Below are 27,260 nucleotides of genomic sequence, written 5' to 3'. Positions count from 1 at the left end.
GGTTTTGCTTGGAGAAGGTGACTGGTTACACTCCACAGAAAAGCGAAGTTGCTGAGAAACATAAATACATTTCCCTTTAACCTCAAAGGTAACCGGATTTGTCAAGAGCACTTCAAGCAGTAGTGGATGACAACAAAGGTGTACAATGAGAAACATAATTTTTCATTTATTTATTTTTATTTATGTATGCAATTATGTATAGTGCGAAAATGTCACCTATGCCAATGGCAAATAAAACAGGTGATGGACCGAATGTGGATCAATGTCACACACTCACCCCAGTCCAAAGATCTGGGCCCAAATCCATCGTTTTTTTGCACTCCACACCACCCCGGGTTAGACAATGGCGATATGCAAATCAGCTCTGACCCTGTGCCCCATGGGAACAGTCCAGTCCGAACTACAAAAGCCATGTCCTTCCCAGAACGGAATTACCTATGCCAATGGGGCGCGTTACACAATATCAAAAGTTAGTTATAGTTATAGATAATAACATCCAGGAATATATAAGATCATATATAAACATAGTATACTGGAGGTTTCCCAAAAAATAGGCATGGCAGTAGAATAAATAGCAGGAGGAAAGGCCATCCCTCGAGTAGAGTCAGAGTACTCAACCGAGAGAAACAAGTAAAGAAAATAAGGGGATGGAGCATTGAGGGTCAACACTGAGGTTGTTGGGAGAGTATTTTCTTTTTGAGGGGTACCAACTTTACTGAAAATACCCTAAATCCTAAAATAGAATATCATAGGCACGCTACACTTCATCGTTCTGAAGTTACAGTTGTAGTTCTTACTGAAATTAGAATGTACATATTTTAAATCCTTTCAGAAAACATCAATGGACTGAGCGCCTGAGGTACGAAGCCATTTTGCTACAGCAATCTCTGCGATTCGTAAAATTTGATGGCAACATTTCTCTTTATATTGAATAAATCCATTTCGCATGTTAGGAAACCTTTTACAACTCGCAAAATCAGTTTTGAGATCCATCCCAAATTGAAATTAGGTGGGCATCTGACAGGGGCGCCCTATCTAATTGCTAGTTGCAATGGTATTGTTATACACAAAAAGTCCTTGAGCCAGGTGTATAAATAGGATAGCTTTATTTACGTTGAGTTGCAGATTAGGTTCTTAAGATGTAAAGGTAAAACCCCACCAGGAGTGACCTCCCTGTCGCTCAGCCTGCCTGCCATCCACTGTCAGTTCACACACAGGCCAGGCATCCAACATTCCACAATGTCACCAAACATTCCAGCAGTCACACCATGTAAGCCACAGGGAAATCCCAGTCAGGGAAAAGAGACATAGATCAAATATAACACATATGTATAAATCGTTTGCTAACACTACAGCAAAAGCGGGTGTAAACCACTGATCAGTTACTGAATCCTCTTTAGAAGTGGTCAATGATTACCAAAGGGGCAAATCTTTGTGGATGAAGATTTATACTATTTGCAACACCCCTGTGACTGGCTACAAACACAGAGATGAGTGGTCTCCAAGAAACAGCAGACCACCATCCCTGTGTTTACATTCCCAAAAGGGGACGTTTTATAAGCAGCCTTTGTTCCTTACAGGCACCGGTGCTGCTTTAAAAAAAAAAGTTTCCTATTTGGGTACTGGTGTACCGGGGCCCAGATGTGAGAGGCCCTCTGCAACCTGATTATATCTGTCTTTTAATAACCTGCGATGGCCTGAGGAACCTTTATTGCATTCTTTCTTGCATTAGGGCCACTAGTAGAATTGTCACCACAATGATACACTTATAGAAGTATGGTAAGTACAGTATTTTCGCAGTTTCTTTTCCGTACTGTAAAAGTAGTGACATAAAAGTGACAAATAAATGGAGTCCCATTTGGATCATATATTCTTGAAGTTAAATAAGGTTACTAATTAGAAAGTGGCTGCTCCTGCTATTAATGGAAATTAGGCAAGTGTCGTTAAGGGTCATTAGGGAATACAATCAACCCATTGCTCATCTCTAATAATTAACTCAATCAGATAGTTTCCTGTTGATGCAGATCTGGTGCATAATTTGCTTTTGTAAGAGCATTCCAAACTATAAAGCTACTTTAAATTGTAAAGTATAGTTCTTAAGTCATAAACTGAATGAGCTGAACTCTATTTGGTCAACCCTTTTTCTTAGACCACACGTCAGCATGATTATACTCTCCTAAATATGTCATGAATGATATAAAGGAACAGAGAAAACAACCCCCTTTATTTAGCTGCAAAGTCAGCTTACAAGGAAGGCAAGGCATCAGAAGGGAATACATGCTTTATTAAGGATGCTCGCAGAAATAAAGACCTGCCACATGGTAAGCCAGTACATCTGTCAAAGGCAACAGGAAATAGACTAGCACAAGAACTTGAAAACATAACATAAGATGCGTTAAATGGAGCATGTCTCCTGCATCTACTGGATATGTCTAATGCATCTACTACACATATCCCCTCCATGAGTGTAATAGGTACTGCGCCTGATTTGACTCCTGCTGCTTATCAATGCCGTGATATACCACAATGTACTCTTGGACGAATTTGTTCACCCCTGCAATTTTAGCATTAGACTCACTGCTCCAACCCCTCAAAGATTTAATTCCAGGCTACAATCTCCCATTTTACACTTGAAAAAATGGAACCAGAATGATCAGGTAGGTACTTGCTGTGGTTGCACAGGGCCGGCTTTAGAGCTGGTGGCACCCGGTGCGACAATCATTTTTTGCGCCCCTGCACTCTAAGACCGCCTCCTCAGATTCTCTCACTACCACAGGGCAAAAGTGCCCCTCTTCTCTCCAATCATAAGTTATTGCTAAACACAGCACCCCCCTGAGGTCAGCGCTCCCCTCCCGGGTCAGCACCCAGTGCCACCGCACAAGTCTCACTGTCCTAAAGACGGCATGCCCCTATTCACCGAATTTCATCACATGACAAACTCCAACAAACACCATTCTGTACATGTGCAGCCTGCCTAATTTGACTTCTAAATCACTTTGCAAGGTTTAAAGATTACAAATATTCATATTCCATAACATCCAGGTTTTCTCACTTTTACTGATTCCCCAGTTTACATTTCACTGAGTCACAAAGCATCCCTTATATCGTCTTCTGTGTCATACATCTGGGGATTTATATAACCACCCTGTTACTTAAACACTGTTCCCGGGAATTTCAAAGGGAGAGGTGTACAGTATGCTACGTGACATACAGTGGTACGTATACATTTTCCACATATTTATGTCTTTACGAGTTTTATTACATAATCATGAATGTTAATTAAAGACACAAGCCAAAGCTGTTTGCATCCCTTCATACGCAAGTCTGTTAACTCGTTCAGTTATCCCACTGGTGTGGGGAGAGCACGTGGAGGTTTTCAAACATATCCAATTCTTTCTAGAAACAGTTACTTTTTCAAGCAACTGATTTTTACCCCATTTTCAGTTTTGGATGATAACTGTCCTTGAAAAAATACCACATGTCAAAGTTCCAAAACATGGTCAGTGGTAAGTAGAGTTAGATATTTAAATTCTATTAATGTTAAGAAAGAGCAAAATACTGTTAAGGATTGTTCACGTGCAGGATATATAATAATGGCAATATGTTACTTCTATGTGTGCTGTGTACTGGAGCACACATAAAAGTAGCAAATCGCCATTATTTATTGATTGACTGTTTATGTGCAGAATCTTTTATGTGCAGGTAGGCGATCCTGGACATAAACAATCATTAATGGCTTGTTGCTCGTTCTATGTGTTCTACAAATGCAGCACACATAGAAAAAGTAAAAATTAGGAGAAATAAAAGTTATTCCCGTTGTTGCGCCATTCTCATACTGCTATTACATTGCGTTCATTTTTGGCGCTGCCTCAGATTTACACCTCCTTGTAAACTTGGGGCAGCATAAAAAAGCAGTGGGTGTTGCAGTGGAATGCCCACTGCACGACCTTTCCCAGCAGATACCTGCGTGAAAGAGTACCATATTTACAAAGCTAGCTTTGTGACTAGGGTGCAGGGCATTGCACCTGAACGTAAAAAAAAAGAACGTTCCGGTGGTTAAAACTCCTTGTAAACTTGCCCCTATCAGGCATAGGGTATTGCTTAAGAAAGGGAAGATTGCCAGACAAAAGTCTGAGTTACCTGACAACCTGTCTGTTGACTGGTGGGCAAGAGCCAGGCTTGGTCCAAATATTAGGTTTTCTATTTGGGCTTCATTAAAAGAAAGCAGTGATTCTGTGGAAGTCTGTCCAGGTTGTAGGACCTTGGTTAGAACATTAGTCTGAACTTCAATACACAGAAGTTGGAGGTCAAAAGCTTCACAATACCTTCTGATTTCTACAGCAAACTAAGCACTGTGGTCCACTCTGGAATGGCCATTGGGGAGAGTTCAACCCAGTATCCATGAAAGTGTTTAAAGCACTGGCATTCTGCTGGCCAGTAAAAATATTGGCCTCTTCATAGTAATGGGAGGAATCATGTTGACTGTGCGCTGAATCTGAAGCAAAAGGAATACAGAACGTTCTAGATAATGGCAGCATTTTTTCTGAGACAGAATGAGATTTGACCAACTGCACCAAATGTTGTGGCAGGTGCGACTTAAGTCTAGGTTATGTTGATTTAGCTTCCAAGTACGATAAGGCCATGGGTTCTTCCTCCGGCACGGTTGTATCGGTGCTGGGGTTTATGTACAGGAAACTAGTGAGGAACCAGGTTCAAAGTCGAATTAGCTGTTAGCTCTGGAGTCGGGGTAGACACTGCAGCAGAATCAAGAGGTGCAGGTAGTATTGAGGATGGTTCTATCAATGTTATTCTGACTGGAGGTCTCCTCAGATCCTTGAGGCCTCAATGTGCACCAGAGGAGGCCTGAAGGGTGCTACAAATGGGCAACATGACTTCCTGGAAGACTTCAACTTGCTGCAGCATCTCTGATGGACCTGGAAATTCAGGTTGCATCAGTATAAGCCTTGGTACTGGTTCTAATGTAAGGTACCAGGACAGAGAGGCACCTTGGCGTCCATGGGATTTTCTCTGATGAGAGTTACAGGAAGAAGGTGAGTCAGGCTTCAGCTTTTTATGTTTCTGTTTACAATTTGGACTTATTTGACGACTTGGAATGTAAAGAGGACCTTTCATGAGAATGAACTCAAGAATGGGAATGGGTCTGCGTTCTTGACTGACCCATCCTTAGGCACCTTCCAACAGTGTTGGGTGACCTGAAGCCTGCCCTCGTGCTCCCAGATTGCCTTGGTATTCATCCTGGTGCAGTCCCCACAAGACTCTGATCTGCATTTAAAGACATAGAAAGAAAGTAAGTGACATCAGGGTGCAAGTGTGATTCATAATCATTGCTCCATCACTGGGGTGGGCCGAAGCCAATGGGGAGTAGCATGACATAGCCTACCTGCAGAGGGCAAAAAGAGGAGAAAAATCTCCTGCGCCAGTCTGGTGCCTGGGGGGTATACACAAGGTGTGGAATCTGTGGCTAGAAGTATCCATCAGCATTTTCTTCACAGAACAGCTCTTTACTTATTTCACAAAAAAGTTCAGCTCTTTGAGCAAAGACATGATCAACTGTCCTCTTTCTAAGCCTCACCCACTCCATTACACTAATGTTCTGTCCAACGTTCTTTAATCTTCATTAGGCATGAAAATAACACACAAATCCCGGTCACTTTTCACTTCAAGTTTGCGGTCTAAAACAAGAAACCTGGATAAGAAGGGTTATTTTTAGCATCTAATGTGTGCCTCACTGAAAAACATATACCTATATATTTAAAAAGAATTATTAACAATCTTGATGAAACTTTACCTCGACCACACTACTCCCACAAAACACACCAATACTTTGATATTGGTGTTAATCACAAATGCTCTATCAGAGAGAAATGCCATGAAAGGATTCCAATCCAACGAGCTAGCCAATCTTGAGCTCTCTATGATGATATTCCAGCCTCAGTTGCCACAACACTAGGATCTACTATCAAAACACTTTCCAAATCACTCAAAAAAACTTGAGATAACATGTGAGTAGTACTAGCATAGTTCATCACACATTGTTTGTGTTTAAAACATTCAATAGTTATTTGGGTCACTGTAAGAAAGTGGTTAATTTGTTGGGGTAGATTGGTGTCCACCACAAGTACTAAGTCACTGTCTTGTTAGATCCAGGCAAGGATTTCAGTAATAGAAACCTGAACTCAACTCCTAGAAGCTTTGGCACAGAGAAAACAGGCTTAACTTAATGGAAATCGTTAAAGCATTTAGAAGTACCAAATCAGCTGAAAGTGACAACACAATACTAATTTCATTACAATTTATAAAAGGAAAAAAACATGCATCAAGCAAAATGACAGCAAAATGCCAAAAATTTCATAAGATGAAAAAGAGAAATAGATTTTTAAAGATTTATGTTAAAATAGCACCAGAAAGTGCAAAATACTATTATTAGTCAATGGTTGTGATGGACCGGGACAGAAGGGAATTTTGAAGCCAGCCATGATGGAGCACAGGTTGGATACACCAAGTAGATTGGCCCTGCGAGGGCCTGGAAATAGGAAAGTTCCAAAAAGTTTCTATGTCCAAATCTGAAAAAGAGACTTTGTCGTTCTTCTGCACACACCACAAACAAGACATTCAATTTGACACCGCAGACTTTTGGTCGGGTACTTTTCATGCCAGTCCTCTTGACAATCTGGAGCAAACGTTGTGAAAAGGTTCCCAAACTTTTGGTGTCCAAGCATCCTCATGAATTCAATTTCAAGGCCACAAGACATCAGTGGGAGGATTAGAGTTTGTTAGGGTGTCAGGCAAATGGCATAAACATAGTCCAGTCCATGTCCAGTAGTCACTGCCAAGCTTCATTGAAATGTCCTCTTCGGCTTGTTTTAATGTCCCAGGAGTCATTCAGGTCATCAGCCTTATAATCTCTGGAGATCTTTCTATCCTTAGATTTAAAGTGGAAGCGGCTCAGCTTCTTCAGGTTCTTCACACAGGTCACAGATCCCAAGTGCAGAAGGTTCAGTCTACCTTGTATTCTTTCACACGTCCAGGAATGTTCTGAAGAAGGCTGGGTCAGGGGCCAGCTTTGCAGAGTTAAGCAGCCTGTGGGATAGAAACACCCGAGGACACTTCTGATTCTTGACTTTTGGACATGGCCCCTTCTGAATGATCACCCCAGAATTTTGCTTTCCTTTCCTGAACCCATTTGTTGGCTTTTAGGACTCTGCTTGATTTACCTATTGCTAAAGTATCTGTGCTCTTCCTATTAAACATGGTAAAATTGGTATACACCGTATTGGCCCATTTAATGTATGTTAAGTCCATCGCATATGGTACAACATGTATCCAGGATGTGTAAAATAAATACTACTAGCATGAAGCAATAGACATTCTGCCACCCGCTAAAGTAGCACTATAAAACATGTCTTAGGCCTGCCATTAAAGCCTATAGTGCAGATTTAAATTGCCGTTTTGACCTGGAAAAAGAGTTTTGTAAGGCCTTAACTTTCCTTTTTAATACTCATAGGGCAGGGTGCATGGTATTTAAACAATAGGACATGTGTATCTTTGTTTTACCTGTCCTGGCAATGAAAAAAAAAACAAAGTCGTTTTTTCACTGTTGCAAGGCTAACCTCCCACAAACTAACACTGGGTTACCTTTTTACATTTAATAAGTGATAACTTCAGTTTCGGGACTGCTAGGAAAATTCTCCTTCCACTTATTTGAGTTGCATTTTAAAATCCTCTTTAAATGGTAAAGTCAGAGTTTAAATTACTCTTTTGAAAGTTGGCTTTTTTTCTGTCTGAACCAATTTTGCCTTCTTTTTTTTGACCTGGTAAACTAAACCTTTCTTTTTAATACTTACAGGTCACGCCTATGGTAGACCCTAACAACGCATGACTGGGTGCATGGTATTTAAACAGTAGGACATGTGCATTCATATTTTGTATGTCCTGGCAGCAAAAAGAATATTGTTTAGAAAATTTGCTTTTTTCCGCCTAAACCAATTGTGCCTTGTTTTCAGTGTCCAGAGTCACATGCCTGTTAATGGCTCTCTTGTGGTATGATGTGTATTCCTTCCAGACAGGGAAAAGGGAGGCCTGGGTGTGGGGAAGGATGCCCTCTCTGAGCAGGATGGCTTGGAGAGTTGTACCCATCCCTTCCTGACTACAGAAAATACATGTCCTGTCACTGGCAAATGCAGCCCCCACCTGGGCCTGCCTGTCTGTGTTCCCTAGACATATTGGAGCCAAATCCCAGGGGAATGGGGAAGGGCCGACTAGAAACAGTTTTGGGTTAGACAATGGTAGGCTGTCCTGTTTTCTGTATTTATTTGTTGAGGATTTCAGTGGAGGTTTCTCTGAGTAATTAAAAACCATTTGAAATCAGTGCTTATCAGTGTATACTCAGTAGCCTAACTCAAAAAGTAGGCAAAAAGTGTGTTTACGTTGTTTATAAATCATGTTTTTTTGCATTGATTGTCATAAAGTGCATATTTGATTAAAAGGAAAAGTAATGCAAGGTATGCAGTGCTTTCGATTGGCAGTGTGTCCAATGGTCCTATGTTAGAATGATTTAGGCATGTTTTGCACACATCTCATTAGCCTTAATCACAGCATCTTCGCTCACTCTGTGAGGACTCTGTCTGGTTGACAGGATTATTAATGATTTAAAAAAGTAAGAGTGCCACATATTTTAAATAAACAGATTCCTGGACACACTTGCAGGTCATACACCGACTATTTACTAAATATGACATTGTAGGGGTGGTCAGCCATGCCAACCATATAGCACCTTGCGAAACCTTTAAAATGTATATTTACACCAGATTAATTTGCAGCTCTACATTCAAAGGTATGTCAAACGGGATGTGTCAAGCATGCTTACCACTGGGTTTCTGCCCTCTTTTAGTGACTACAATAAGGTAATGCTGCTGTGGTGTGGGCATTCATAGTTGCTAAGTGTCATCATAGCAAATGCCTCACTTTAAGTAAGTCCTGCCCTTTTAACAGAAATCATATTGTGTTAACATTGTAACTATGGAGTCAAAATCCTCAGCAGTAAACTACAGCTGGATCAAAAGCCATGAGTAGCTGAGGGTATCACACATGACAATGAAACACATTGCTATGCATTATGTTGGTACATGAAAAGTCTTGTGCCATGTTTTAACCACTATCCCATGTGCCTGGTGACCGCATGCTTTTCACAGATATCTGTCACTATACCTTGTATTGAATGTTTAAAGCCAGGATGTTTGGCATGCGACCTGCTATCAACACTGACTTGAAAAAAAGGAATGATGTTTCAAATAATTTTACACCTTCTGTGAGTAAATGTGATAATATATAATGGCCATGATTCTCATTAGCCAGCCATTTCCTCAATCAGTGAAAGTAGATCTTTAGGCTGTTATCTTTTGGCAGTGAAACACTGCGAAGAGATCAAGCACAATAGTAATATCCCAGATTCTCTACAGTGTATAAAATAATTAGAGCAGATGTAAATCATGCTCCTAAACATCGAACCTTTAATACAAGCACAAAAAACTGGAGGAAGGAAAAGGAAGAAGAATATGTTAGTGACATCCCTAAAAAACATAACTCATTAAAAATAATCCGAGACCAGTCACAGTTGCATTGAGTTGGCCCTTTCAGAAAGAAATAAAAAGAACGAATTTTTCTTTCTTTACTTTGTTTGGCATTTTACTACGTGGTTGTGCATGTGCTTATCAATGTTTGTATGTTAACACTGATGAGGGCTGTTTCATTTTTGTTTGGATTATTTTAGTTATTACAGGTTTAAACCTACAATAGGATATCCTAGACAAAGGGGGAGTTTCTCACATGGGCAGGCACTGGGTATAAAAATGGCAACCTTAAGAATCACTCATCAGAACACTCCAGGATCTGTGGAGACTCAGAAGAAGGGATGCCCAGCTGCTTGATGCCTGCATGAAGACTGGACCTGCTTGCCTTGAACCCAGGCCCTAAGATGTGACTCCAAGGGTCATTTGGTTGACCTCCTCTTTGAGCTTCTACAAGCTTCCAACTATCTTTCCTGAAACTGTCCAGATGACCAGCAGCAATGGGATCCTACTTTTGGCCTGTGCTGGAGTTCATCCTAACCCCCAAGAAGTTCCACCCAGGTCTTAAACACTTGACTGGTGTTAGAGTGTGCCCTTTCAACCTCAAAACTGTAAAACTGGACTCTAGGTAAAAAAAAAAAAACTGATGTTCTGGACTCTTTGCATAGAAAAGAAGTGTCCCTGGTATCCTCGCAAAAGCAAGCAGGCTTCATCGGGGCCAACGCGGGAGCAGAATCTGACTGTTGACGAGATCTTCCTGGATAAAGGCCCCAGACTTTACCACCTGAAGCTCCTCATGTTGACAACTGTCCTGCATTTCATGTCAACTTGAAGTTCCGATCATTCAACCAGCTCTTCACACCAATGAGGACTGTACTACCAACACGAGATTAGGATCGAGGCCTGGGACTTCAGTAACATACTGGCGAAGAGTCCCGGTCTTGAGCCAACCTGCAGTCTGACGACTGATGACATCATTGAGGAGTGTTTCTTGCAAGAAACTGAGTAAGTTAGAGGGTAAACATTCCACCGGGATATCTTGATCCATGCATGCAACCCATGCATCGTCGCGGTTGTCCTAATTGTTGATTTTGTCCTAGTCCTGCGCAACAAGATTACTACATTTGGCACTTTATGCTTCTTGGTGCTATTTCTACTTAAAACGTTAAAAATTCATATCTCTAACTCTACTTATTGGATTTTTATTGCTCTGATGTCATTTCATTTATTGGAATGTAATGTATTGTTCTAAATTGGTTTAGGATGTTGCTTGTGTTGTGTTTTCACTTTATTATTGTTTGAGTGTTGCATGACTACTTTATACATTGCCTCTAATTTAAGCTTGATTGCTTTTGTTCCAAGCTAACAGAGGGTTAGGCAAAGAATTACTTAATGAATTTCGTGGTTCACCCTGACAAGTATTGTGTTTATTACTTGAGAGGGGCTAATATTCCGTGTAACTAATAACCTCATTTCTTATACTGACAAATTAAGTACAGGTTCACTGGCCCTAATGTACTATTTTTTGTAGATGTTCTTGTTTGCTTCACTGCAAACCCCTCCAAAATCCAATGTTTCAGGGCAAATCCAAGATGGTGAAGTTCTTCACTACACTATATTTGGACTAGGTTAGGGGTGTAAGCGGAAGTGTACAATGGTAATCCTAGTGCCAGCCCATCTAACACTAAAAATCCAGTTTGAAGAAGACATGCTCCCACAACAATTCCAGAGACATAGGTCTGATAGGAGAAAAGCAGGCTCCTTCAGCAAACAAAAAGTAGATAGACAAGAGTTGTTCTGGCATCCTATTCTCTCCTTTTCTAGTGACCCAGTGTTGCATGTGGTGCAACAGTCCTGTCAGGCAGGAATTAACACTGTAGGGTCAACAGAATGCCTGCAGCCCCTACACCCTGCATATACTATTGAGCTAAGAGGAATTATTATTACCCATTCAGGTCAGCCTACAGTGTGCTCCTGGGGGAATTTTCACACCTCCTTCCAGGTGAAGGAAGGAAGTTGGTAGAGGCTCATGATAATTAGCCTTCTGACAGCTGAGGCCGGTAAATTGGAGCATTCTAAAAGTTACTTTTCTTTAATATTCATCAAAAATCTGACATCACAATCATATTGTATTGTTTATATAATACTTGTCCCAAAATACAGTATTACTATTTTAATCGTACTCTGATTTTCTACATAGGACAGCTTGGCCTGCTGCAGTGAAAATATCTTCTAGGACCTTGTCGCTGTAGGGACATGTTAACATTAATCTTCTACATGTTCCACTTTTACATAGGAACGCACCCTTGTTTGTGGGCTACAAGTCTTAGGGCTTTCCTACTAATATTTAAAAGTGAGGATTTACCTGCTACAACTATTTATTTCAACAAGTGGTAATGCAGATTTCACACTGCAGCAGTCAGGCCAAAATGGTATGCCTGAAGCCATGTTTCCTCTGTCATACCAGGGATGGCACAATACGTGCTGCAGTCTACAGGTCCCATTTTAACTCTATGCCATAGGTGTATATTCTATGGGCTTATATGAAAGTCAAAAAAGCCAATCAGTGTTCAATTTCTACATGCTTTAGTGCTCAGGGCACATGCACTGGGCAGAGGATACCAGTGACCCAGTGTGCAGAGTGTAAAAAAAATCAATAAACTTTATCATAAAATGGGCCATGCAAAACGGACATTTTCTTATAGTCACCTACATATGTGACATTCATAGCTAGGAATTCACACTTACCAAATTGGAATTCCATTCTTAAATTGCCTAAAATAGTCAAAACACTAAACATTCTGTCTTTCAGGACATTACCCATTTTTGTCCCTATATAGGACATACATCAATTTCTGGAACACAGAGCTAGCTGGTGCTAAATCAAATGGTAGCCTCAGCTAGCAGAAAGTAAAGAGGTCTCTAAAAGAGCTGGTAGCTTAACTTAATGGCACAGTGGACAAAGATCAAAGAGCTGAAAGCTTAACTTAATGGCACAGCGGACAAAGATCAAGAAAGAAAAAATGTGTGCCATTATCCACATTGCCAAAAAAGTACTGAATTTTGAGCAGCTATTTTCATATTGGCCATCTCTAAGTAGAACCATTTGTGGTACATACTGAGTTGTATTTCTTCTTATGTATATATGTCCCTAAAGTTACTGTTCGAGTGATTTGTAAATATGGGGAATGAGGGAGCTGTTATGGTAATGTGGTGTGGCTGGCTTTAGGCTTCATTCCTCTCAGGCGTTTTCACAGTGGGTCTGTTTATCTTTGCTGTCAAAGGGCACCAAATTTTTTTTTTTAATTTTTCAAATGAGAATAAAAAAATCACCTAGCAAGGTGTTAGCAAGAAAAAACAATTCAGATGCTTTTGTTTTGTGAGTGAAGACAAGACTAGAATTATACAACTTCAATTATATGTGAGAGTTGTGCATAACTTCCTTTTAACAGATTATACTCTAAAATCAGAATGTCCTCTAAGATTGTTTTTCTTGAGGATCAGATGATTATGTTATAAATTAGAAAGAATTTGTAGGACAGTAGTGACTGGTTTTGACCAATTACAGATGTATTTCAAGACGTTAGTTCCATACCCCAGAGTCTAGTGTTGGCAAACTCTGAGCTTGAAATAAAAGTTCCACATGTTTATGGACAATGGAAAAATTATCTCGCTCTGCCATGTAAGTGTGTAGATCATCCATTCAGTCAACCTTGCAATCAGTCAGTCTTATCTTTTATCTCTGATTATGCAGACAATTGTATGGCCACGTGTAGGCAGTTCTCTAGATGATGGGTAGAAATTGTCATATATTTCATATTTTCTTTTCCAATCACGATGCAAATCTTTATGGTGTGCTTTTAGGCATTAATCGTGTTTATTGAAAAAATTGACTATTTAGCAACCATAGTTTATGGGGTGAGAGCTTTAGTGTAATTGCTTAATAATGCATTGTGGTGCAGCACTGCACATCATTGAAGAAAGCAGACCATATTTCCCCATTTAAATACTAGACTCCTTGGCACCCTGCCAACTGCTAGCATGGGCATTATGTGCTTCTCACGGTCTTAGCACTTCGAGGTCACCAATTTCTGGCGTACCTTACTGGGGTGATGAAAAATTGGCATCAACCACTACCCTACCCATGCAAGCTTCTTCTGGGGCTCTCCCTGTAGTGGTGCATGGAGTCTGTCTATACTCTCTCAGAAAAGAGTAGATGACCCACTTCAAAGACTGGGAATTGTCAAGGGCTATGCAAATATTCTTGATTAGCGAACATGTAAATCCCTCCACCTCCCCGTTAGCCTTCGGCCACCTAGGAGTGACATACTTGAGACTGATATTCCAAGATTTCAAATGGAGGGCAGTTTACTGACCAGGAAATGGAGGACCACTTTCAGATCTCACATTAAATCATAAGTGGCAATCACCTTTTCCAGGTTACGTAGGATCTCACTAGCTGCTACAGTGGTTACCAGGTCCACTTCTCGATACGTCGAATAATCAGCAATTATTACTATCATGTATCTGCCATCAGACAGGTTGCCAAAAACCAACCTGGCAATCACCTAAGGTGGCCTTTATTCAGTAGTATCAGGCGCATTGGGGTCTGGTGGTCCTGTTGCCTGGCACTACTCACTGGACCTCAATATCAAGTACACCAGCTCATCAAACCGCGGTAACCACATCTTACTGCAGAGTCAACTTTTGGTCTCGCCCACACCCTGATGTCCCATATGTGCCAACTCAATCACCTGGGTGGTCAGGCTGCTCAGAAAACCAATCCTATAACCCGAAGACACATTCCTTGGGTTCAGCAATAAGTTCCCACCTCAAATGATAGAATCTCTAGCTTCTGGTGTCCGTTGTGTCTGATGGGCTTTAAGCATTTCCCAGCGTCCTGAACTACAGCTTGAAGGGCCGTTTGTATGTAGCCATCAGCTTTGGAGCCACTCAATTAGCTTCCAAAGGTGACAGAGGTAAAGGCTAGCTGATCCACTTCAGCCCAAATATACTCTTCCATCTTCCTGGCTTTCACTTCCTCCTCCTGAGTTGCAGCCCTTGGGTGCCAGTAGAAGTAGTACGCTGGGTTGGTGGAACCTGGTTTGCATTCTATTTTACAGGAATATTCTTTTACCTGAAGTATTCACTTCTCGATATGGGGTTAGGGTTTTGACTAGGAGCCCTGAAAAAAAGGTATGAGGAACTTATGATCTGTGTGGACCACAAAAGGATGTCCATGCACATACACAGACGGAAATGGTAACGCGCCCAATAAATAGCTTTAGCCTCCCTCTCAATCAGTGAAAATCTCTTCTCAGTTAATGTCAGAACTTTAATGGCATATGCTATTGTTGAGCCAGGAAAGCCCCTATACCAGTGGGAATGGAGTCAATTGCCAACTATGTGGCTTTCGTTGGGTCAAAACATTCAAGTGTGTTGTCTGGCGACAATGCCTCTGTGTGCTTGAAAGACATTTCTTTCATTTCAGACCCATCCCCAAGGGATTGATAATTTAGTGAGATCCCTCCTGGACTAGGTGAGGACTGTCAGGTCCCTACTGCCCACAGTAGTTCACCATGCCACGGAAGCTACACAGTACTGACACATTAGATGGTGGTGTGGGATACTTGATGCCCATCACCTTCTCTGGGGCCACCAAAGCTGCAAAAGGGTAAACAAGAAAATATTTTGGTTCATCATGAACTTGCATTTTTTCTGGTGTAGGGTCAGGCGAGACTCCTGAAGGCACAGCAAGACCTTCCACAGCCGGACATGGTGTTCTTCCACTGAGGCCGTGTACACCAGGATATAATTACTAACATTAACTCCTTCGATGCTCATGACGAGCTCAGCTCGTCATGATGTACACCTCCATACACTCATGACGAGCTGAGCTCGTCATGAACAATAGAAGAACCCAAATGTCAGCACAGGAGGAAAATAACACTAGCATTGATGGTGTTAATGACTTTGGGGAGCTTAGACAGCACTTCCTATATCATGTTTTGGAAAACTTTGGCTCCACTTGAAATTAACCTCTTGTGTAGTCATAGCCCAAAACGATTCAAAATAGTGGCTGTTCGAAATTGGGTTACTGGTTGCCCGCGGAGTGAGCCCTGGTCAACCAGCACCTGGATCGATTCCTGGCACGGCCCGCTGCTTCACTCAGCCCATCACGCCGCCAAATTACAAGCCGTGATTCTGCACCGCTATGATTGACTCCGTGGATTCCTAAATCAGAACCCACACGGACACCTGTTGAGCCGGGACCACTTGCCGAAGCCCGTTCTCTACTTGAGACCCAATCAACCATTCACAGATGCAAATAGGATACTGGAACAATTCCGCCTCCTAGATATAAATGCCCCAGCTCATACTCTGAGGCCACCTTTGAGAACGATCCAAGCACCGTTTACTCATCGCAACCCCGTCCTGAAGACGATCCCTAATAAAGCGGATCGAAACATCGTCGACAACTCAGCGCAATCATTGGCGCAACTCCCCGCAGTGGCTCACTTTAATTGTCATTTGTAAATTGTACCTAATCGGGCTGAATTATAATTTAGAGCCATTGCTTTCTATCATTGCACTGTATATATAATTTCACTCACACCACTTGCGCCGTTCACGCTGTGCACCATTGTCACTTGCGTCGCCACCTTGTGTCACATGTACACACTGAGCGCCAAGTACAATTAGGGTTGTTTTTCGATGTATTTCTATGCAGTGCTGCTATAACTGTATATCTTGTTTATACTTTTAATACATGATGCTATAAGCACATTCAAAAAACTAATTGAGTCTCCTTTTTCCTTGCTAGTAATGCCTTTGGCATACATACTTAACTGTCTACACATTATTACCTTGTGGGATATTGTTTGTTTATTTTATCCTTCTACCCTGATCCCAACCTGGTATATGGGTCATACTCCTGTTGTCTTTTACTACCTGGTCAAGCAGCAAACATGATCCTAGTCAGATGAAGTAAATTAGCCTGTGCTAACCCCGGGTAGCCCTGCTAGGAGGGTTAACTTAGAGGCAATGTGTAAAGTATTTTTGTAACACTTTAAACAGCAAAACAGTGAAAACACCACACACAAATATCCCACACGAGGTTAGAAAATAGAGTTCAATTTAATTGACAAAACAAGACCAAATGACAAAAATCCAATCCATAGGACCGGAGTTCTACATGAAAGATTGATCAATAAAACTGATATGAGTACTCTAAATATTATTTGGTTAAAAATCAAATTCTTCTTGCAATTTACTGATATGAATGACTGAAAGTGAATAGTTGGAACCCACAGGGTACCACTAGACATGCAGGGGAAGGCACTATACTAAGTCTGTTATTAGTGCTTTGGTGTACTTTCTAAAAGTGACATTTTCAGCATTGTTATTAGAAATCTGATTTTACTATTAAAGTGGGCTTTTGAATACAATTCTTTATACACCAAACTCGATCTGTCTACCTGCTCCCAATTGGAAGTGACAGCTTACTAAATGGAATAAGGTAACTCCAATATCGTCCTATGGGAGTGGTAGGCCTTGCAGTGCTTCTCACTACCAGGACATGTAAAACATGAAAGTACATTTACTATTTTTAAAATACATTGCACTCTTTCCTCTGGGCTGTTCAGGACCTACCACAGGGGTGACGTATATGTACTAAAAAGGAAGGTTTTGGAAAGGCAAAAGGTTTATCTTGTGTGAGATCAAAAAGGACTAGCCTATTTGTGAATTCACATAGACTCAAGACTGTAAGACAGGGTACGAACCTTTTTGGTGGTTCATGAAGCCCTCACCTACCAACCTGGTTGGTGGCATGCTTCATCATCGGGCCCACCCATGAACACCGAGTGTGTCCCCGGTGTGCTTCGATGCCTGAATACAGCGGAGCAGGTATGTTTCTGAGTGTGCAGTTTAGTGACGTGAAAGTGAAAATTTAAAAGCTATACAGGGATCCCAGTACCCGAGGGTAAATTACATTTTAATAACTGGGTCACTGTTAGCATTAGAAAAGGCTGTTGGATGTTACAGGAGTGTTAATTAGGGTCTCCTACATCCAGGTGTGGTCTACATGTTTCAGCCAGGCCTTTATGATTAAAACTGGCTTTCCTCAGGACCAAAGTGTGTAGGTGCAAAGTACTTAATTGTAAGTGATTGTGTAATTTTGAAAAATGTGTAGCACTCGCTAAGGTGATTTAAATGTGTGAGGGGGAATCCCTCTTAGAGCATTAGTTGGCTTGTTGCCAAATTTGCTCCATGGAGTAGTCCGGCAGAGGAGTGGACCGAAACTTTTGGTCAGTGTCTACGTTGAACCTCTTGTTGTCTCTGCGGCCTCCGTAAGGTTTATCTTGCCAGGTTGAAATGGCAATTTAAAACTGCACAAACTTGGGCTGCAAAGCTAGGCCTGAGACATGTTTACAGGGATAGTTAAGTGGGTGTCATAAACAGTGCCACAGGTCCACAAGTATATTAAATTTACAGACCCTGTATCCTTGTATCCTTTTACTAGGGACTTGCAATTAAATTAAATAGGTCAATTGGGTGTAAGCCAATTCTACCAAGTTTTAAAGAGCAAGCACAAGTACGTTAGCACTGGTTAGTAGTGGTAAAGTGTGCAGAGTCCTAAAGCCAGCAAAAACGAAGTCAGCAAAACAGAAGGGTTGAAGCCAAAAAGTTATGGGAGAACAACGCCAAGGATGCCAGGTCTAATAGAAACCTCTCCCTAAGTAAACACCAGGTTCCTTGTTTAAAGAATAAGCTGCAATTTGTGAGAAGACAGCCTGACATCTCACCTTTGTGTTTAAACACACAGCAAACAGTGACAAGACATACACAAAATACATTTAAAGACACCGTTGTACCTCATCCATCTTCTGAGCTCCAGCAAGTTAATATGGGAGTGCAGCAGGACTCCCACCCCATTGCCTGCTCCCTTAATTCCAGCACCTCTATGCGGGAACACAAGTGCATTGCACAGTCCGCATCTAAGCATAACGCTGCACACAACACGGTCTACTCTTTGTTTATTTTACGTCACTCTTATCCTATACTGTCCCCCGTTCTGTTGCACAGTAACCGTGTGTTTTTCGAAATCTATGCTCCTTAACTTCTCAGCTACCTTTTCCCGACAATTCAGCAAATACAGAACAGTGGCCGTAGGCATGTGCAAGCTCTGCACCTGCATAGGGCCACCAAACCCCAGGGGCCACCACGCCAATATATATCCTTAATATAAGAATCCTCTGAAGATGGATACATATTTGTGTGGCGGCACCTGGCAGGGATTTGGAGGCCTCCTGCTCTGTTCCACTTCCAAACACCCTGGCCCCCCTCCCTCTTCACTGGCCTCTGCACTCCGTCCCGCCGGGACCCCCTCTTCGGGGGCCCCCTACCTACGCTCCCTGCCCAGAGCGTAGGTAGGAGCCTAGAGCCGCCCCTGATGACCACTAAGAAAAACGAAGCATCATTACCTATGAACAAGCATGGCTGTGAAGGACATTATTTCCGCGTTCTACCAGTGCACCATTGTGCGGAAAGAATGCGCCTGATTACAGAGCGCCACTCAGAGATGGTGATGCGGAATCCAATTGGTATTCAACCAGTGTTCAGTGCCTTTCTACATGCCACCATTTCCATATCTCTCCGAAATAAAATGAAGTTACAAAGCAAGTTCATTACCCAGAAATAATTGCTTCTCACAGCATCGCATTAATACCCTCTTTATGATGTTTGTTAATTGAAATAGCTAAGATGGGCGCAAACATTGACGTCCTCTCACTGAATCACAGGGTCCGATGGAGTGAAGGGAACGAGGCAGAATGCAAAATGATTGACGACCATTTTTGGCATCACAGGCACATTATATAACGGCGGGAATTATTCCGCCGGGAAGTTCAATCAAGCGGAAAAATTGTGAAGGCTAGAAGCACACCATCAAAAGGGCAGGGTAGGTGTTTGATAAAAGGGCGGCTTTCGGATCATAGAACTGTGTTGGAGAACATTTGCATTTAAAACCAACTCAACCGTGGCACACAATACGACATAAAAAAACCGCTTTAAATTCTGTAGTGAAAAAAACATTCACATGGTCAGCATATAAAATGGAGTCTCACTGTAGCCAAAAGTCTGGTAGCATATTTAAAACTAGTAAAAACATATGAAGTGATGCATCAGCTGTATTCTATGCCATTGCATCCGGGAAATGGAAGAAACTGCGCTTTCACGCAGTTGCGAGAGGTGTATGTATTTTTAAATTCTATATTAGAATGTAATGTTCATAAGTGATCCTCTATAGGTGTGACAGCTCAAAAGCTTATTGTGACTTCTTAAAATACCATGTTGGTGTCGCATTGGACACATAGTTCTGCTCATTTATTTGAATTAGATCGATAACTATGATTGAAGTGCTTATAAACACAGCGTTTTGTTTGAATATAATGTCCATAATAATTTCCAGAAGAGATCATAGAATCTGAAACCCCGTGCCAAGCTTTCAACAGATGCACAACTAATGTGTGTATGCAAATCTTTGTTTTTTTTATCACAGGCCATAGGTAGTACATGTTGCAGGAGTGAGGAATACACCAGAGTGTGTCTGCATTTAAGCAGGGTGCTTTTAGCTCCAATCGGGCTAGAACATGAAGAAAATTAAATAATATTTCACATTACATTCTTATTTTGTCATGTGCCTCTTGAAAGAAATCAAACAATATTATCTTACAGTGTCATTATTGAAGCACGATGGTGTGGGAAGCTGTCAAGTTCAAACTGTAGAGAAAGCACACCACTCAATTCACACAGACAACAAAACAGGTGCCAGGAGAAGAATCTTTTTTATTTCTCCCTCTGTTGAGCATTTTCCCCACCCGGTTGGTATCTAACAACACCATATTGGCATCCTCTCCAATAGTTACCATTTCGTCACAAACTATCACAACAATGTAAGAGCGATCCAGCGAGTTTTGGAATACCCGAAGGAGCAATCATCTACCCTGCAAGGGGTATGCAGTCTCTCCATGAAAACCCTTCTCGCCAGCTAAAGATCTAAAATAAATCAATAGGGCAAAGGTACACAGCTTTATTTGACAGTCTCATCACCGATCATCATTCACGGCATAAAAGGACCCCTCCTCCTTATCCAGCATTGAAAAGTAAGCACCTACTTCAAACTCAAACAGGCAATAATTCATTGTCATCCCTATCCGTATCATACAATACCATATATAGAAGTAGCTTGCAAACGTTAATTAAGGTACCTCCAGTCCTTAATTTGTGTAGATCGTTTCCGGTGCTCAGTACTGGCACTTAATTGTCAACACCGGACTTATGGCAGTCTGCCTCATGGTGGCACTGTTGTCTGATTTAGAGATTAGCACAACAGTTTATTAATTCACAATACATTACAAATGACTAAAACATTATGTCTATGCAATTCCTATAGCTTTGGGGCCTGGAGGAGTATGGATTGTCACACTTGTAGGAAGGATTGTGATAAAATTGTGTTGGTACTATTATTGGCAGCACTGGCATGGGCAATGGGTAATGGGAGCTGTAGTATATCATGACATGGGACATGTCAAATACCTCGGCTTCGTCATGAACAAATTCCTTCAAGACTCCCATCACTAAGAACAATCAGAGAGTATGGTTTGAGTTAGTATTTCTCCTGCAGTTGGGTTCATCCAGTGTCTAAAGACACATCACTCTACTCTAAAATATCTAGGCAGGCATCCTCTGCAAGTCTGTCATTTTCAAGACCTGTAGTATCCTGAACAAAGCTGTAATGACCAACAGAGACCTTTATCTAGCAGAAAGGTATATAATCCTAAAATGATAATAATAATTGTAAACAATATTTATTTGACACTGAACACAGCCATAAAAGATACAATACATACAAAAGTAGAAAATCCATTATAAAACATATTTCACCATATAATAAATCACACAAATATCTTTCACAAACGTTTCTAAACGTTCTTGGTCGTAATATTCCTCACAAGAGTTCATAGCATTGGCAATATACAGTCACTTAACTTTCCTGTAGCATAAACACGACCATAAAAACGTGCCTATTCATTAAAGCTTCTATCATCATAGCATAATCCTAAGAGATCTACTCAATGTAAAGAGCCAAGACGTCATCAGACCCATGGTCAGGAAAAGCAGAAAAGAAACACGATGAAACAACCCTGTTCATGCCACGCATTCACGATCTGGAACCCGTGTTTCGATGTCCTAATCTCCCATTAAAACATAATGTATTACCTAAGCATATTTAATATGTGCAAAAACACTCCCCCTTACAGTTATTGTGGTCTAATGTATTATTCTGCAGTCATAGCAGACTGGGGACAATTGCTTCATAGTGGGTTGCCCACATTGTACAACGTGATTATCATGGATTAGGGTATTCTAGAAAGGCTTTGGGCGAGTAGACTGGATATCTTTCTGTTCTGACCAGGAAAGGCAAAGTACCCTCTCAAACGTTCACGTCTGTAAAGGAATTAGGTAGTAAGTACTAACTTCTCCTTATATTCCTAGCAGCTCTTCACAGTCTGTCTTATGTTGCTTGATCCTCAGATAGACACCCAAATGACTAACCCCCTCCACTGAAAATGAAAGAAAGTGAAACTGCTGCCCATAAAGGATTCACTGTGCTGCCATTGATGCTCAGAACAATACTGGGATAATAAATAGTGAAGAACTACAGTAAAGGTCTAATTAACCTAGTGTGAGCACTAGTTTCCCATGGAACTAAAGAAATAGCCAATAGTGAGTGAGTGAAGGTTATATGAGTTTATCTCACTGGGTGCGTACAGCTTGGAAACATAAGTGCACTTGCGTCTCAAGTCAGCCTACCGATGCATGTGTTGCTATCCCGGGTAAGAAATGAGCTAAGCTGGCTCAGAAAGATTTTGACCCTCATTGAGAGATCTGCGTCTTTCAGTATAAGAAATGTAATGAGAGAAAAACAAATATGGCAGGGTGTGGTCCTTTCCCTGTGTGATTGTTACCTCCTTATTAGACCTGGCCCTTTCTGCAGGGCCATCCCAAAAGGTTTTGCCTTTCTCTTTTTTGCTGTATTCATTTTTGTTGGTTTTAAGAATCCGTGCACTTTACTGCTGCTAACCAGTGCTGAAGTGCTTGTTCTCTCTTCTTAAAACCTGGTACAATTGGCTTGAGCAAATTGACATATTTAATTTACTAATAAGTCCTAAGTAAAGTGGCACTATGTGTACCCAGGGCCTGTGTGTGCAGTTTTAGACTGCCATGTTGGCATGGCAAAACTTGTCTTCCTCTATCCTTCCTCTTTAATACATATGTCACCCCTAGGTTGGGCCCTGGACAGCACGAAGGTTAGGTTACACTGTATTTAAAAGTAGGACATGTACTTTTAAATTTGACATGTCCTGCTAGTGAAAAAGTCTTAAACTCGTTTTTCACTACTGCAATGCCTATCTCTCCCATAAGATAACATTGGGGTTGCCTTATTACATTTTATAAGTGTAAGTTTCAAATGAGAAGAGTTTATGGGCAATCACTGGCGAGATGGGAGGGAGGAGCTTAGTCCAGCCTCACTTCCACCTTAATAGGCTGTGTCCTGTCTCCACACAATGGACTGCACACTCCCTGTAGTTAGTCTGGAGCCTGGGCATGTAAGGCAGGGCATCTGTGCACTTCAAAGGCATGCCCCTGGAAGCTTCTCCCCTCTTCAAAGGCACCACTGTGTATAAAAGAAGCACCTAAGACACCAGCACTTCAATATACTTCTAGACCTGTGGATACTCTACCAGGAAGGAGGACTGCTGTGCTGCTACAGGGATTGCCAGTCTGCGAACTGCTGCTCTAAAGGAACCGCTGCCCTGCTGTCTTGAACTGTGGCCTTCTGCCCTCTTGCCTGGGTGAGAAGGACTGGACCTGCATCTCTTGAACCCAGAACACAGAGTGACTCCAAGGTTGAGTTGGCTGACTTGCTGATCAGAAGTCTAATGGACATAACAGACTACCAACAATCTTGAACCCAGCATCTGTTGGCCATGCCCTCCCAAATTGTGGCACCTATCTTTGTCCATTGGAAGTGGGCCGAGATGTGCTTCTTCCAAGCCCAGCTGTGGTCTTCATCGGAACCGATGTGAAGTAACAGAAATCCCTGCAAGGCCTCGCAGCAAAGCCGCCAGCCTCATCGGATTCAACGCCAAGCCCCCAAATCCTTACAGCACTGCTGCCAGCTCATTGGAACCGACGGAAAGCATAACCAATCCCTGCAAAGCCTCACTGTAGAGCCCATCTGCATCTATACAAGGGGACGCCAAGCCCCGCAAATCCTCAATGCAAAGCTTTCTCAGAACCGACGTCAGACAACGTGAAATATCGCAAATCAACGCATGCATATTGCGCACTAGGATTTAAGATACCGTTTTTATCGGAGCTAGGTCACTGTAGCTGGCCGCACTCCATCATGGTCAGCCTGACTTTATGACTTTGTCTCAGTACTGTGTGACCAGATGACCACAGCTGGTCCTTTGTGTTTTTATGTGCTATTTTCACTAAAATATTTAACATTGCCTATCTCTGGTTCTCCTGGCTGGATTGTTGTCATTTTGGTCTTGCTTTATGTATTAAATTAAGCTCTATTTTTCAAACATGCTTTGGGATTCTTTTTGTGGGTTTTTTCACTTTTTGAAGTGTTGCACAATACTTCACACATTGCCTCTAAATTTAGCCTGACTGCTCTGTGACAAGCTAAGAGGGGTTTCAGCACAGGTTAATTTAGGGTTTACTCGTGCCTTACCCTGGCTAGGATTGTGGTTGCAGCTTCAACAAGGTTCACACCCCAGTCAACCAATAAAACAATTTTGAACACTTCCCATTCTAAGTTATTCTGGATGAAATAAAGGATAACTCAATAACACTGTAAGTTCCCCATTTTCTAAGCTGTGAAGCTCAGCATCAAGCAGTGTTTCTCTGCAGCATTTTTTCAAGGCATATTACTGGCTAAAATTTGTGTGGAGAAATATTGAAGATGAATGCAAAATTACCACAACAGTCAGATTTCCAAGGGGTGAGGACTGTATTGCCCCTAGTGGAGTAAGGGTTACATGTGGGATTACCCTACTCAAGGAAACATGCGTGCATGCAAACTCAGGCAGACTCACACATGCGTACACACACATTGTGCATGGGTATATACAGTCAAGCAATGCCTGCAGGAGGTAAGAGAGAAGTTAATAGCTGGTAAATTTTTTATCCTCTGTAGAGCTAATTCAATGCTTGCTCCAGTGCAAACATGACAGAGAACCCTGCTGGCCAAACTGACAGTACATCTGGACCCTATAGAGTGAGGCCTACTGTCACGTTTTTTATTAGTGGTATCTGCTTGCTGGGCCAGCAAAAAGCAACACCCCAGTGGACTTGGGACCATCGGTGTAAAGCCATCTGCCCTAATTATAGCAAATAATCTAATGTACTTTTTCTTCGCTTTGGTATCACCAGGAAAAGATTAGCAGTCCGAAGAGAAAAAAGAAACAAGATCCACCACGCCGTAGGAGAAAACTCCCAGAGTATCAGGGTCATTAATATTTTTTATTTTACTGAAAGAAACTCCCACTAGGAAGTTGTTTTTTGCAAAACAAAGCAGTCTGCTGAGGAGCCATGTAAAAGAGGCAAGCTATTAAGCAAACATTCAATGCTTCAGAGGAGGTGCAGTGTTCTCTGAAAGCATAGAGATCACTGGCAGGCAGGTGGCGCTCTCTAAATATGGCGGGCAATACACCACAAGGGCAGCAGTTAGTGTGCTGCCTTTCAGACTTTAAATCAGTCCCTTAGCTACCTTGTTGTTTCTCAAAATCTTCCAAGTGAAGCAAGGAGTGAAGCTGTAGCCGGGTAGAGCTCTACGAGGCCTGATAACTTCTCATTGAGATCCTGCTGAACCTATTTTCTGCACAGCAAAAATATCTGAATGAGACAAACTTGGTTTTCTTGCTGCCTTGCGCATGGCATCACTAGGCAAGCCTTAGCACCTTGTCCAAGTCCTCTGGAGGATGAGAAATGATTTTCCCTTTTCTCCAACTGCTGGAAAAGTTCCTTCCGGCCACGTCTGCAGCCCCCAAATCCTCAGGGCAGGGGTCTGGACACCAGGGCCCTTATTACACATAGGGAACACCATTCCTGTTTGTTTCCTGTTTCTTTTTCTGGATCAAGAATTATCGCTCCTGAGTACTTAGTATTACCTGGTCTAAAACTCAAACAGAGAGTGGTTCTACAGCCAATCATAATTCAAGTCAGTCTGCATAATAAAAGTTTACACTACATGGCCCTACTATATTTACATCAGAGAGCATGCTACAAATCATATTTATCATCCACTACCACTACCAAACCACTTCACTCCAACCGGTCTGGCATGTAACTACTAAAGAGATCTACTACACACTGTTGGCCACTGTAGGACAATAACATAGTCCACCGTTAGACCTGGCAGCCTTAGGGTGGTTTCCCCCGCAAATGTTTTGCCTTCATCCTTCCTATCTTTACTGATTTTGTTTTGGTTGGCCTGAAGTCTCTTTGTACGTTACCACTGCTAACCAGTACCAAAGTACTTGTGGTCTCTCCCTTAAACATGGTAAGATAGGCTTGCACTCAATTGCCACACATAATTTACTTTTAAGTCCCTAGTAAAAGTGGCACCCTGTGTACCCAGGGCCTGTATATTAAATGCTACTAGTGGGTCTGCAGCACTGATTGTGCCACCCACGTAGCAGCCATGTGAAACATGCCCCAGGCCTGCCATTGCAGACTGTGTGTCCAGTTTTAAACTGCCATTTCGACCTGGCAAAATAAACCTTTTTCCCAGGCCAAAACCACCTTCCTTTTTAATATATTTGTCACCCCTAAGTTAGGCCCTAAATAGCCAAGAAGGCAGGGGGCAGTATATTTAAAAATACGGATATGTATTCACTACTGCAAGGCCTATCTCTCCCACAGGATAACATTGGGTTTCCTTAATACATTTAAAAGAGCTAACTTTTAATTGGGAACAGGTAGACATTTCGAGTTTGGTGTCTAAATAATTGTAACTTAAAAGTCCTTCATCAATGGTCGTCAAGTTTTAAGTCACAATTCTGAAAATGCCACTTTTAGAAAGTTGACAATGTTTTTGTCCTAACCATTCAGTGCCTAGAGCCTGTCCCTGGGACACATGACTAGGTTTAGCTGGCAGTTGGTCTTTGAATATTCCTCTCAGGCAGTGAGGCAAAGGGAGGGTAGGTGTTGGCAGAATGTGACACTCTGACGTAACAAGGGGGAGGAGCTATCACATACCGCACTTGTACATCACAAAGGCTCTACCTGAACCCACTCACTAATGGTTTGTCACAAGTCTCTTTGTCCCCAGATAAGCTGTGGTCAGGGTAGAGAGAAAGAGGATGACAGACACCTCAGGGGTGTTGAAACCTGCAGAACGTTCTCCTTCTTCAAAGTGGGCACCAGGTATAAATAATGGACCATCAGACCCAACTCTCAGTACACATCTGGACCTGTGGTTGACTCAGAAAAAGGACTGTGGTACCACTTTTTTGCAAGGAGGACTGCCACTCTGCTGCCCTGCTGAGCCACCCTGCTGCCCTCCTGCCTGAGTGAGAAGGACTAGACCCACAT

The 27,260-nt window shown here is 41.9% G+C and overlaps 1 protein-coding gene across 2 annotated transcripts in view; it reads right to left on the bottom strand.

The window, feature by feature from the left end:
* PCLO (piccolo presynaptic cytomatrix protein) overlaps positions 1-27,260 on the bottom strand; it is a 1,259,786-nt gene that overhangs the window by 148,975 nt on the left and 1,083,551 nt on the right. The window lies entirely within an intron of this gene.

Source organism: Lissotriton vulgaris, chromosome 1_1 (genome assembly GCF_964263255.1).
Source record: "Lissotriton vulgaris chromosome 1_1, aLisVul1.2, whole genome shotgun sequence".
In the NCBI taxonomy this organism is placed as follows: domain Eukaryota; kingdom Metazoa; phylum Chordata; class Amphibia; order Caudata; family Salamandridae; genus Lissotriton; species Lissotriton vulgaris.
This window is presented reverse-complemented; position numbering and strand designations above follow the sequence as displayed.